The following is a 15060-nucleotide window of genomic DNA, read 5'->3' as shown; positions in this document are numbered from 1 at the left end:
AAGAACAACTTGAAGGTCAAGATGAACACGAAGAACAAATTTTTGAAAATTTTTTTAATAACTAAATAAAAATCAATAACCTCTTAATTTATGAAAAAGCAAAAATAAAAACAAATAAACAAGCAGAAAGCAAATATTTACAATAACCAATAATAAGGCACACGTTTGCAATTCCCCGGCAACGGCGCCATTTTGACGATCGGTTTTTCTATCGGTAAAGAAATATAAAAATATGATCGTGTTGTAAGTATAGTTTCTAAACCAATAGAAAATCCTTTCGTACAAATATTTTGGTTGTCACAAGTAACAAACCCCTTTAAAATTGATAACCAAAGTATTTAAACCTCGGGTCGTCTTCTCAAGGAACTGCAGTGAGGTATATTCTTATTAATGGTTATGAGCTTTGTAAATTGGAGATTTTTAAAAGTAAGGGACAAGTAATTTAAATGACAAATAAAATAAATAAATAACTGTAAAATAAACTCTTGGCAAGGTATGAAAATTCGGAAGTCCTATCCTAGTTACTCCTATGAGAATGGAAGTTAATCCCACTTAGTTAACCCTTATGAAAGCAAGGGAAAGTCAAGTGAACTAATTAGTTAGATTCCCAAGTCCTAGCCAACTCCTAAGGAAAGACTAGAGTTAGTGGAATACCAGTCAAGAGCTTCCAGTTAATCAATTAAAGCCAATGATATAAAAAGCTAAATAAGAATCTTAGATCTGAAATACCTCAATTGCATTAATAAAAGAAAATCAATCTAAACATAAAGAGTTCATAAGCCAATCTGACAACATAAGTAATGAAAGGATAGCATTAAATTATCTGAAAGTAAAAGAGAAATATAAAATAAAAGAAATATTGAACCTGATGAAGAGTTGAAATTCTAAATCCTTTAAGAGGAATCCTAATCCTAAAACCTAAGAGAGAGGAGAGAACCTCTCTCTCTAAAAACTACATGTAAAATTAAAAATTATGAATTATGAGCTGATTATTATGAATGAATGGATTTTCCTACTTTATAGCCTCTAATCTGTGTTTTCTGGGCCGAAAACTGGGTCGAAAGTAGCCCAGAAATCGCTGGAGAAGAAATCAGCCACGCTGATTTTCGTCACTGCGACGCATCCGCGTGGAGCGCACGTTCGCATCACCTAGCATCAGGGCAACTATGGCATATTATATATCAAATCGAAGCCCTGGATGTTAGCTTTCCAATACAACTGAAACCATCTCATTTAGACCTCTGTATCTAAAGTTATGACCATTTGAGTGCGAAGAGGTCAGGCTGGACAGCTTAGTAATTTCTTCAACTTCTTGTATTCCTTCCATTTTTGCATGCTTCCTTTCCATCCTCTAAGCCATTCCTGCCCTATAAACTCTAAAATCACTTGACACACATATCAAGGCATCTAATGGTAATAAGAGAGGATTAATATTAGCAATTTAAAGGCCCGGGAAACATGTTTTCAATCATAGCACAAAATTAGGAAGGAAAACGTAAAACCATGCAAATAGTATGAATAAGTGGGTAAAGAGTTAATAAAAATCACTCAATTGAGCACAAGATAAACCATAAAATTGTGGTTTATCATGACCATCAAATCTCATCAAATTTATCTCAAAATACGACATCAAAACAGCCTCAAAATCATCAAAATACTCCAGCTAGCTATTCATACATAACCAAACCAAAATCTCAAGCAAAGAACAATAATCCAACAAAAGTTCAACATAATCTTAATCAAACTCAAACAATAATCAATCAAACCAACATTCACTTATCAAGTTCACATTTAATTACTATTAAATTACCAAATCCTCTCTCCATACAAAATCAAAATACTCGAAGCTCCGGAGAAGCTTTTTGACCGAGCTACCGAAGATAAAAACGTCAGAAATCGCCTGTATCTCCTAGAACTCCAATTGGCCGAACTCAAGGGGAAGAGGAGCTACGCCACCGTCAACTTCTACCCAACAAAAGTGATTTCAACGTGAGAGAGGAGGAAGGTACGAACACTTTTATCGGATTAGATTTTTTATTAGAATTACAGATCACAAGAAATCGAAGTCAAAAGTTCGGAGGTGCCATGGAATTCTTGCTTTCTCTCTCACGGTTCTCTCTCTTTCTTCCCTCATGAATCACGCTGAACAAGGAAAATGAAAGAAATGATGCTAATTTGGTGTTATATGGGGGGCATGTGTAACGACCCAATTTTCAGTATGTCTAGATCATACCGAAAACTGAGCACTACCAACTTGTCTTCCTAATTATTATCTATTATTTACTGTATGAGCCTGATTCGTTGTTAAAAGCGTAGTTATTTTGTGAGGTACTTTTTTTTTGAAAACGTTTAGGTTAATAGACAGAATCATTCATAATCAATTCACAACTGATAACAGATAAAACAGTTATAAACAACCACACATAAATACATCACAAGCAGTTAACAACATTCAGTGATCCAGCCTTTATTTAAGTATATACTTTTAGTTAGAACGCCCCTAGATATATCTAGATAATAACTATATATATATATATATATATATATATATATACAAACATACAACATCCCAAGCCCTGACCTGTTCAAGAAGTCCCTAAGCTAGCACCCAAGCTAGCCTAGACTCTATACTCACCTAGTCTCTCTAAACTACTAAAGCGAGGGAAAGTACGTTTTAAGTCTTCAAAATTCGAGTCAGGTGGAACATCATCAAAAGGTGGAGCGTCATCTATTACTCCTCTGCACGATCATACGTTGTCATATGACGTTTCACTGGTACTTCATCACGTACCCACATAACAGGAGTCTCGTACACAGGATTTAGGTTAAAGTTTGCATACGAATGGGGTGCAAATGTTGGCTGGTCTCACAGTATATACATATAAACAGAAAACGAGATTCACTCTTGACTCAGAAGACTATCTAGAGCGGAATCCTCTTTGTGAACGATCATCAGCGAACTACGGAAGGGTACTCATGCTTCCATCTGAAGGGGGAAGGGAGAGAGAAGGGATAAGAACTGGGGAGTTCTTAGTAAGGCCGAGGTTATTATTTATGTTCATTAAATCTGTGTCGCTTAGCAGACAAACAGCAGAATACAGAGAAGCAGTAAACAGAAGATACAGATAAATAAAGAAACTAAGAAATCAGAAAGCAGAACACAATAAAGAATACAAGAAAATAAAACACAGACACAAAGAATAGAATACAAACAAAGAAATCACACATTCATACAACAATCATAAGAGAGAAAATGCACAACCAAGTATGATGCATGTCTGTCCTATGCAGGCCATGAGCTCACGTGTCGGTTTAGACCCTGCAGCCTCACATTACCTAGGAACTAGTCCTAGATATGGCTTTATCTCTTTAGGTAAATTTTGGCCTACAGAAATAGCACTTCTGTAAGTGAACTTCGGCTTACAGGAATAGTCTAACCACAACACAACAACTTTTTGTAGGTGAACTTCAGCCTACAGAAATGGCACCCTTGTAAGTGAACATCGGCTTACAGAAATGGCACCCCTATAAGTGAACTTTAGCTTACAGGAATCACAACACTCTGTAGGTGAACTTCGGCCTACAGTAGGAACACACTAAGATACAAAATTGATATTCACTGCAGGTGAACTTCGGTCTACAGGAATAACAACTCTCTACTTATTCTGTGAGGTCAAACACACAACTATATAACTTTTAACTCTTTCCTTTCTAACATGTCTACAAGTTTCTAAATCCTTTTTCAGTACCTGACATACCTCAATACCTTCTCTTATACCTTTTCTTAGGTGTTTAATAAACAGAATTAAGAAAATTTGGACTCAACACTACCTTCTTGAGCCTTTTAGGAAAAACTGCCTTTTTATCAATATTTTATTATTATTAATAAAATAATGTTTTAATATTTTAATATTAAAATAATAATATTTTATTCAACTTTCAAAAATTGTATTTTAACCCCCGAACTTTTTTACACATCAAATAAGCATCATGAATTTCATGGCTAGAAAGCCACATTTTCCAGCAGCAACAATAGAAACTTCAAAACCATCATAAACTTGATTTTCAAGCATTAAACAACAAGATCTCATGATCAAACCATCACACAAACACTCAAAATCAAGCCTCAAGCAACAAGATCTGATTTCACACTTCAAGAATACAGCCAATCATTGATTAATTTACCAAACCTTACCTCCGTTGCTGCTGCCAAATGTTGAACCAAAAACAAGCTTCCAAAAGCACTTTTTCGCCTATTTTAACATCAAAGACAACTTTAGAACCATATGAATCATGAAGGCTGAAGCTTCATGATGATGAAAAGAAGGTTATTCTCACCTTAAAGCAGCTAGAAATCACATTTTCTTAGAGCTTATGGTGAGTGAACAAGAGATCCTAAGAGAAAACATGAAAAAAACATCATTAGCTTGATTTCTACACCATGGCTAAAACTTCAAGGAGGAGGAGCAGGCATCATACCTTGATTTACTCCTTGAAAATTGTCCTAGAAATGAAGAGGAAGAAGAGATGAACACTTTGGTCGGATTAGATTTTCGATAGGGGTTTTAGTTTGAGAAAGAACGGAGGTTGAAGCTCAAGTGTTCATGGAAGTTTCATTGAAGTTCTTTCACTTTCTCTCATGGTGATTTTCGAATTCTAACTTCTTTATAAAGTAAAAATCATAGTAATGATGATACATGGGAGAACGTGGGATTTGGATAAGCATTATTGATAAACCCCGTTTTTAGGGTTTATAGAATTTAAGGGTTTTATCAATGATCTTCCACACTTATTCATATAAAACTGCATGATTTTGTGTTCCTTTCCCCACTTTGCTTCATAGATAAAAACATGCTTCTTTTGCATCAAAATTGATATATTGTAATCCTCCTCTATTACCATTCGATGCCTTGATCCCTTTGTTAAGTGGTTTCAGAAGTCATAGGGCAAAAATGGCTGAGAGGAGTGAAGGAAGCATGCATGAGTGGAAGGAGCATGGAATAAATCAAAGTGTTGAAACCTGGGCATGTGCGCGCATGCGCACCGTACGCGTACGCGCGGATGTGCACCCCCAGAGCCGGCTAGATGGAGCCAAGACGAGAAGCCGGCGCGCTTATATGGCTGGGCCATAGTTCCTTTGATGCGCGCGTGCACTGTACGCCTGCGCGCAGGTCGCGAAAAACCCCAGGTGCGCGTACGCGTACTGTGCGTGTACGCGCCGATGGGCGCACGTGATTTTTTAAGAGGAAAATGTGACCAGCGATTTCAAGGAGTCCCAGGCCCTGTTTTGGTGTAGAATTTTGGAGGGAAAAGCTTAAGAAGACCAAGGATTAGAAGGGTTAGGACAATTAGTGATAAGGGGAGATATTTTGGGTAGTTAGTTACATTTGGCTTTTAGAGAGAGAAACTCTAACTTCTCTCTAGGATTTCACTTTCTCTATTGCAATTCTCCTTTGATTTCTTAGTGAGATCCGTTGCTAATTCACTTTTACTTTGATACAAGTTGTAGATCTACTCTTCTTCTACTCTCAATTAGTGTTCTTTTGATTCTATCTCTTGGATCTAGATTTGTGACTTTGTTACTTTGAATTTTGATTAACGAATTGAGGAATTTTATTCAATTGCTTGATTATTGATGATTTCTTGGATTAGATAACTTTAATTCAATTCTTTTCTCTCAATTACATCATGTCTTCTATGATTGCCTACCAATTATTTGTGATAATGACAACCCTAGCTATGGAGTAGATTTCTCTTACTTGGCTTAGGGGTTGAGTTGTTGGAGACACTTGAGTAGTGGATATCAATTGTTGATTAGGAATTGAGAACTGCTAATTGACTTGGAGTGCACTAAAGCTAGACTTCCCTAGGGTGAGACTAGGACTTGTGACTCAAGTTAGTTACTCTCACTTGACTTTTCTCCATTATTAGGGGGTTAACTAAGTAAAGCAATAATCAAATCTTATCACAATTGAAGGAAACTATAATGATAGAACTTCTAATACTTACCCTTAGCCAAGGCTTTTATCTCAATTAATTGTTGTTTACTTTTGTTAACTTGAATTCTTGCACCAACTCTCAAAACCACAACGAGTTCCTAATCAATGATGTGCATTCTAAGGCAATCCCTAGGGAGAACGACCCGGGATCAATACTCTCAATCATAGATTTTAGAATTGTTTGATGCGATATTTGCGTGTTGGTTAGACTATACTCACGATTGGATTCATTGCTAATTTCTAACCGGCATAAGAATATTACGTCCATCAGTTATCCTAAAGTTTGGTGTAAAAATATCTCAAGAAAGGATAATTACTGAAGCTAGATGTGTTAGAACACAAGTATTTATTACTTTCTCTTAAGGAACCTTTTCTTGAAGAGCAAGAAAGGAAACACGTGGTGGCTAACTCTGGGAGAGCCACGCGTCACAAGGTGCTGAAATAACAATAAAAGGATCAATGAATAAAAGTCTCATGGGATGCAATCACAGTGAGTATTCTAGGACATGATAAAGGTCTGAAAGCCAGTAAAGGAATGAATCTAAGTTGCTATGCATGAAACCACCATAAAACCAGGGACATGACCTCCATAAGAATGACTCATTTCTCTTGGCATTTCATTCATCATTCTCTTGTTCCAGTACTTGCTTAGGGACAAGCAAGCTTTAAGTTTGGTATTGTGATGCCAGGGCATTTTGGCCAGTTTCACTGACTTTTTCTTTACTGTTTTTAGGGTAGTTTCATGTATTTCCTTAGAAAATAAGCTAGTTTTGGGTAGATATTCACTTACATCTTGATTCAAGCATACATTGTGCACTTTACATGATTTCATGAGGATTTTGCATGAATTTAATGACAAATTGGATGTTGTACTTCCCATGACTTGGACTAGAACTTTGATGCACTCTATTGCTTGATTTCAGGACAAAGGAAGCAAGGAAGAACCACGTTAGCAGCCACGTTAATCTAATCAACGTAACTCCTAACATGGAATGGGAGTAACTTGCAAAGTTAATGAGTAATGTAATTACCAATAACGCTCTCGAAGCCATCATTGCCCACGTTAAGAGTCTTGTTAACTAAGTTAACGTGAACTCTAACGTGGAGGAAAGGAAATGGAGCCAACGTTAGTGACACTTACCTTTGTCACTAACTTGGACCAAGCTCATAAGTGGCCACGTTAGTTGCCACGTTAACTTAGTTAACGTGGCTTCTAACGTTAAGAAGTAAAGGGGAAGCCAATGTTAGTAACATTCAACTTTGTCACTAACGTTGGCCAAGTCACAATAAGCCACGTTAACTCCCACGTTAACCTAGTTAAAGTGAAAGCTAACGTTAAGAAAGTAGGTGATCGACAACGTTAGTGACACCAAACATTGTCACTAACGTTGGGATTAACCCACACAAGCCCCAATAAGCCACGTTAACTCCCACGTTAACCTAGTTAACGTGGAAACTAACGTGAAGAAGGAAGGTGATCGCCAACGTTAGTGACACCTAACATTGTCACTAACGTTGGAAGGAGCCCACACAAGCCACAATGAGCCATGTTAACTTAGTTAACGTGGAAGCTAACGTGGATAAGGGAATGATGAGCCAATGTTAGTGACACTCAACTTTGTCACTAACGTTGGAGATGGCTAGCATGGCCACGTTAGAAGCCACGTTAACCTAGTTAACGTGGACTCTAACGTGAGAAATAGGGGCACATTGGAACGTTAGTGACAAAGGTAAGTGTCACTAACGTTCTCGAAGGTTGGCAAGCCTACCTTAAAAGAGCCACGTTAACTAAGTTAACGTGGACTCTAACGTAGGAAAGGGGGAGACTTCTCAACGTTATTGGGAAAGGTAAGTCCCAATAACGTGTGCGAAGGAGAAAGAGGCAACGTTAGTAGCAACGTTTGTGCCACTAACGTTGGAGTTAACGTGGCTCTTACTTTGGTGAGGAACGTTAGTGAAAAAGGTGATTGTCACTAACGTTCTCGAACCCACATTTCCACTTAAACGTTAACACCACTAACGTCCTGAGCTAAAGTCTCTGCCCACTTCACACTTTCTCTCTGCAAGTAAAACTAAGCCCAATGAAGACTGCTTCAAACTCAAGATCCAAAGGCCCATACCCAAGACTTGAAGAGCCAACTAGAAGATCAGAAGAGTAGTATATATAGGAGTAGCTTTGAATTAAAATGAGAGTTGGAAATTATAGGGAGCCTCTTGGCATAGAACTACTCTGTATTTTACTTTCTCTGCACTTCTAGTTTCATCATGTATTCTCCATCTTTGTTTTCATTTTCCAGAGCTATGAACAACTAAACCCCTTTCATTGGGTTAGGGAGCTCTGTTGTAATTTGATGGATCAATACTTGTTTTCATTATTCTTCTTCTATCTTTTCTCTTGATTTTACTTGAAAGCTTTCGATCTTCATCCAATTGGGTAGTTATCCTGGAAAAGAAGCTATTCAAACTTGGATCTCTTCTGAACCTTGAAAGAGGAATGAAGAGATCATGCTAGAAATGCTTTCTCATGCTGGACCAAATTGGGTTTGGATGGATATGTGACTATAATCCTCTCAACACTTGATTTGGGAAATGCATGTGGTATAATCAGTGACCATACTTCATCTCTTCTCATGAGCAATTGACCAAGGAATTGGCTATTGATCAAGATTTGAGAGATTGAATTACAAGGAATTGTAATTCGATCACTTAAGATTGCCAAGGAGATCAATGAGTGCATTGATTGAGGAAGAGATGAAAATGAAATTGATCCAGAGAATGCAAAATCTCCTGAGCCCAATGAACTCTCCATTTCTGATCTTACCCATTCTCTTTAATTTCTGTCATTTACTTTTATGAGCAATTACCCCATTCCCATTTAAGATTCTGTAATTTACTTTCCGTCATCTACATTCAGCTCTTTATTTCTAGCATTTACTTTTCTGTTTTTTACTTTCCCGCCATTTAATTTTCTGCAATTCTCAACTCAAATTCTGATTCGCTCAACTAGAACATTCCTCTAATTAAAGTTGCTTGATCAATCAATCCCTGTGGGATTCGACCTCACTCTATTGTGAGTTTTTACTTGACGACAAATTTGGTACACTTGCCGAAGGAAATTTGTTATGAGACAAGTTTTCCGTGCATCAAGTTTATGGCGCCGTTGCCGTGGATTGATTGTGCATCAACAATGATTAAATTGGAAGATAACTAGATTGAGCATTTTTGTTTTGTTTGATTTAATTTTCTGTTTGAGTAATTTACTTTCAGTTCTGGTTAATTTCTTCCCTTCCCCCTACTTTTTCAATTTTCTTTGTTATTTACCATTCAATTCACTAACCCACTACCTGTTTGATATGTTGCATCACTAACACTAACAGTCATTCTGACAGAAATACTTTCTGCATCTATTTTCCTTGCTTGTACTTGTGGGTTGTATGACAGGGAGAAGAAGCGGGGCTTTAACTTCCTTTGATTCTGAACCTGAGAGGACCTTCCTTAGATTAAGGAGGGAAGCAAGAGGAAAGAGAGTAGTTGGTGCTGAGGAAGAGGAGGAATACTTTGAACCAAACATGGATGAAAACATGGAAAACCATCATGAAGAAGAGACTCACAACCATGGCGGAGGAGGTCGAGCAAATCATGCTGGGGAGGATAGAAGAGTTTTAGGCTCTTACATCAATCCAAACCCAGGAAACTGTGGAAGTAGCATTCAAAAGCCAACCATCCACGCCAACAATTTTGAACTGAAGCCACAGCTCATCACCCTTGTTTAGAACAACTGTTCGTTCGGAGGAGGTGTCCAAGAAGACCCCAATCAACATCTAACCACTTTCCTAAGAATATGTGACACAGTGAAGTCTAATGGTGTTCATCCTGACACCTATAGACTGCTCTTATTTCCATTCTCACTCAAGGATAAGGCAGCCAAATGGCTGGAGTCTTTTCCGAAGGAGAGCTTGACAACTTGGGAAGATGTGGTGAACAAATTCTTAGCAAGATTTTACCCTCCTCAATGAATCAATAGGCTGAGAGCTGAGGTCCAAACTTTCAGGCAACAAGATGGTGAGACTCTTTATGAAGCATGGGAGAGGTTTAAGGACCTGACAAGGAGGTGTCCACCTGACATGTTCAACGAATGGGTTTAGCTGCAAATTTTCTATGAAGGCCTGTCATATGAATCAAAGAAGGCTGTAGACCATTCATCAGGAGGATCTTTGAACAAGAAGAAGACTATTGAGGAAGCCATAGATATCATTGAAACAGTAGCAGAGAATGATTATTTCTATGCTTCTGAAAGAGGCAACACTAGAGGAGTGATAGAGCTAAACAATGTAGATGCTCTGCTGGCCCAAAACAAGCTCATTACCCAGCAGTTGGCTTACCTCACCAAGAAGATGGAGAGGAACCAAGTAGCAGCAATCACCACTTCATCAACAACCCAAGAAGGAGTGAATGAAGAAGCAGAGGGAAGTCAGGAGCAAGTCAACTACATTGGGAATTCACCTAGGCAAAACCATGATCCATACTTCAAGACCTACAACCCTAGCTGGAGAAATCACCCATACTTTGGGTGGAGAAATCAACAAGACCAAGGCCCTGATCAAAGACGCCCAAATCCCAACAATGCAGCCCATCAACATTTCACATCTAGACCATATCAACACTCCCATAATAACACCTCTCCACATTCATATCAAAACCAAAATAACTTACCTCATCCTTCCACCTCTAATCCTAATCTACCATCATTTGATGACAGACTCTCAAGGATTGAGAATCTACTTGAAGGCATAGGCAAATAGATTCAAGACAGTAAGGCGTTCCGAGAAGAAGTGATGTCCAATATGCAGAATCAGGATGCTGCCATCAAGAAACTTGTGACACAAATTGGCTACTTATTCAAGCAAATTCCCAGCCACAACCTTCGCAGTAATACTAACTCAACCAAAAGGGAGGAGTGTCAGGCTATCACCCTTCGGAGTGGGAAGAAACTAAAGGAAACCCCCCAGAAACCACAAGAAGAGGACACAAATAAAGAGGAAGAAGAGCAGAACGAAGCTCGAGTTCCCACTTTGAGTTCACAAAAAGGGGAAGGAGTGTTGAAGCCAGACGTCCCAAGAGTCCCATACCCTCAGCAATTAAAGAAGAAGGGAGATGACAATCAGTTTTCGAGATTTTTGGAAATCTTCAAGAAACTGCAAATCAACATACCCTTTGCTGAAGCAATAGAACAAATGCCACTCTACGCCAAGTTCTTGAAGGAGCTCATGACTAAGAAGAGAAGCTGGAAGAACAACGAGACGGTGATACTAACCGAAGAATGTAGTGCTATCATTCAGCACAAACTGCCCCAGAAATTGAAGGATCCTGGGAGTTTTCAGATCCCTTGTATTATAGGGGAAATCACAGTGGAGAAAGCTCTTTGTGACTTAGGAGCCAGCATCAATTTGATGTCAGTAGCTATGATAAGGAAGATGAAGATAGAGGAGGCTAAACCAACAAAAATGGCCTTACAGTTGGCAGACAGATCGTTCAAGTTCCCTCATGGCGTAGTAGAGGATTTGCTGGTGAAAGTGGGAGACTTCATATTCCCGGCAGACTTCGTAGTGCTGGACATGCAGGAGGAAGCCAAGACCTCCATTATCCTGGGAAGGCCGTTCTTGGCTACTGCTGGAGCTGTCATTGATGTCCAAAAAGGTGATCTCACCCTGAGATTACACAATGAAAAGATGACAATCAATGTGTTCAAGGCCATGAGTTACCCACAAGAACAACTAGAGGATGTATGAGGTTGGACTCACTTGAAGAGGAAGTGCAGGAGAGTTTTGAAGAAGAAGAGTCTGAAGAGCCCGAAAGAATAATAGAGGAAGAGTGTACATCAAGTGAAGAGGTTGCAACAACAGAAATTGGCATACGAGGTGCACCAAAGAAAGAGAACGAAAAGTCAGAAGCACCTAAACTTGAACTCAAAGCACTGCCACCCACTCTCAAATATGCATACTTAGGAGAAAATGAAAATTACCCAGTGATCATAAGCTCATGCCTCAGCAAAGATCAAGAGGATGAACTGATCAAAGTACTGCGACAGCACAAGGATGCCATTGGTTGGACACTTGCTGACCTGAAGGGGATAAGTTCGGCCATATGCATGCACAAGATACTACTGGAAGATGATGCCAAACCATCCATTCAATCCCAAAGGAGGTTGAACCCAATCATGAAGGAAGTGGTGCAGAAGGAAGTTATGAAGTTATGGCAAGGGGGGTAATTTACCCAATCTCAGACAGCCCCTGGATTAGCCCCGTGCATGTCGTCCCAGAAAAGGGAGGAATTACCGTGGTTCCCAATGAGAAGAACGAACTAATTCCTACAAGGACAGTCACAGGATGGCGGATGTGCATAGACTACAGGAAGCTTAATGAGGCTACACGAAAAGATCATTTCCCCCTTCCATTCATGGATCAGATGTTGGAAAGACTTGCAGGGCACGCATATTATTGTTTTCTCGACGGTTATTCAGGATATAACCAAATAGTGGTTGATCCAAGGGATCAAGAGAAAATCTCATTCACCATATGGATTGTTTGCCTACAGGCGCATGCCATTTGGGCTATGTAATGCACCTGCGACTTTCCAACGCTGCATGCTTTCTATCTTTTCAGATATGATAGAAAAATTCATTGAAGTTTTTTGAATGATTTCTCGGTATTCGGAGATTCCTTCCCTAGTTGCCTACATCACCTCGCCTTGGTATTGAAAAGATGCCAAGAGACCAATCTGGTCTTGAACTGGGAGAAATGTCACTTTATGGTGACAGGAGGAATAGTCCTTGTTCACAAAGTTTCTAACCAAGGCATTGAGGTTGACAGAGCTAAAGTAGAACTTATTCAAAAAACTGCCTCCACCCAGTGATGTCAGGGCAATTAGGAGCTTTTTGGGGCATGCTGGTTTTTACAGAAGGTTTATTAAAGATTTTTCAAAGATAGCCAAGCCCTTAAACAATCTCCTTGTATCTGATACACAATTTATCTTTGATGAAACATGCATGTTAGCCTTTGAAAATTTGAAAATGAGGTTGTCCTCTGCTCCTATCATTTCCCCACCTGATTGGAATTTACCATTTGAATTGATATGTGATGCATCTGATTTTGTAGTTGGGGCAGTGTTAGGACAGAGGAAAGACAACTTCTAACATTCCCAAACCTCATGATTTTCATAACCTATTACTTCTATTTCGTCTAAGATAATCCATTAGTGTTTTCATATACATGAATCATTAGTATTAAGTTGGCCAAACCTAATACCAAGAGAGATGCAACGGTCGACTAACAGCATTAATCAATAGACAATCATGCATTTGGAACTCAAATTCTTGTTACTAAGACAAGTCCTACTGCCTGAAAGACACTCAAAATATGCAGTGAAGCATAGTCAATCCATTCCCAAGGCTCTAACATGGACGAATTGCTCTGATACCATGATTTAACACCCTAACATTTAGCACCTCATGATCATACCAAAAGCTCAGGCGTTACTTACCTCTAAACCTTTTATTTTATACTATCTTTATTTAATATTGAGCCTTTGCAAATACGAACTGAAACTTTAATTAAGAAAACGAAAGGAGACTTTATTTTAAATCACTTAATCACAAAAGTATTTATATATTCACATATCTTTATATACATAGACTTATTCAAGGAATCTCTTACAAGTCCTACCTCTCTAAATGCCAAAACAATGAATGACGAGAGGAAAATAAATTCTAACAACTCAACTCGTGAAAATAATCTTTATGCTCCTGTAGTTCCGCACTAAACCTTCGCACCTGTAACTGAAAGGGGTAGAAATAGGGCGTAAAAACTGGGGATTTCTTAGTAGGAACGGGGTGCATAGTTATATTCATTTTATATATACTTGGTCAGCAACAACAATCAACAAAGTACAAGCCAATTCAACAATTATAGAATACGAAATTCAAACAATCATTTAGCACACCCACAAACATAGAAAACACACTCGCAAACAAATATGCGTAAACAAGTATGATGCATGTCTATCCCTAGTACAGGTAATGAGCTCATCTGTCGGTTTCCACCCGTTTCCGACGTAACTCAGCAATCTTTGTCTGAGTTTGGTTTTCAGTGTCATAACCTCTGTAAGCAACCTCTGTCTTACAGGTGCGACTCTCTTGAGCCGATGTTTGCAAACATAACCTCTGTAAGCAACCTCGGTTTTACAGGTGAGGTTCTCTCTAGCCAATCTATGTATTATAACCTCTGTAAGCAACCTCTGTCTTACAGGTGCGACCATCCCCTCGATTGGCCGATGTATCTTTGGAAAGCAAATCTCGGTGGACTCACCAGCATATCTATGCTCATTTTCAGTAAGTAAGCAATCAACTCAGCTCGTTCTCAGTGCCAAACAATAACTTTGCTTATCTCATTTTCTTTCCATTCTTTCTTTCTTTTCTTTTATTCTTGCTCATTGCTCTCCTATGGCAGAGGTTCTTTAGATTCTTTTAATCCTTTCTTTTCTTTTTCTTTTCTTTCTTATCATTCCATACTATAAATTATCTTCTCACTATTCTCTCATTTCTCCACTAAGTATCTTATAAAAAATATTTATTAAATTTTTTAATTAAGTCTGCGTTCTCTAAACCTTTTAAGATTACTATGCTTGCTTGCTTTATCATTAATAATACATATTATGATATTCTTACAAGATTATATCTTTGATAAATAATAATTATAATAATAATTTATTTTAATATAAATGAATAATTTCAAAGAAGTATTTAAAAAAATATTTATAATATTCTTTAAAACTTAGTTTATAAAATCTTATTTTTAAACTTTTATTAATTACTTTCTAAATCACGAACTTTTTAATATTCTATTTTTAACTTCAATAATTTATAAAATTATATTTGAACTTTCACTCATTTCTATATGTTATAAAAATAACCCTAAACTTTTATAAAATATCCAGTTTACTCTAGAACTTTTACTTTGTACTCAAAATACCCCCAAAACCTATATAATTATTATCTTTTAACCCC

General features: G+C 38.0%; 1 non-coding gene across 1 annotated transcript; it reads right to left on the bottom strand.

Moving 5' to 3' along the window:
- Positions 1 to 10021: 10021 nt before the first annotated feature.
- Positions 10022 to 10125, bottom strand: LOC148561454 (small nucleolar RNA R71). Its single transcript, XR_015887700.1, has one exon. It is a non-coding gene; the product is annotated as a small nucleolar RNA R71 (small nucleolar RNA).
- Positions 10126 to 15060: the final 4935 nt, after the last annotated feature.

Source organism: Arachis ipaensis, chromosome B6 (genome assembly GCF_059453495.1).
Source record: "Arachis ipaensis isolate K30076 ecotype BB chromosome B6, ASM5945349v1, whole genome shotgun sequence".
Classification (NCBI taxonomy): domain Eukaryota; kingdom Viridiplantae; phylum Streptophyta; class Magnoliopsida; order Fabales; family Fabaceae; genus Arachis; species Arachis ipaensis.
The sequence above is the reverse complement of the archived record's forward strand: the minus strand, read 5'-3'. Positions and strand labels throughout refer to the sequence as shown.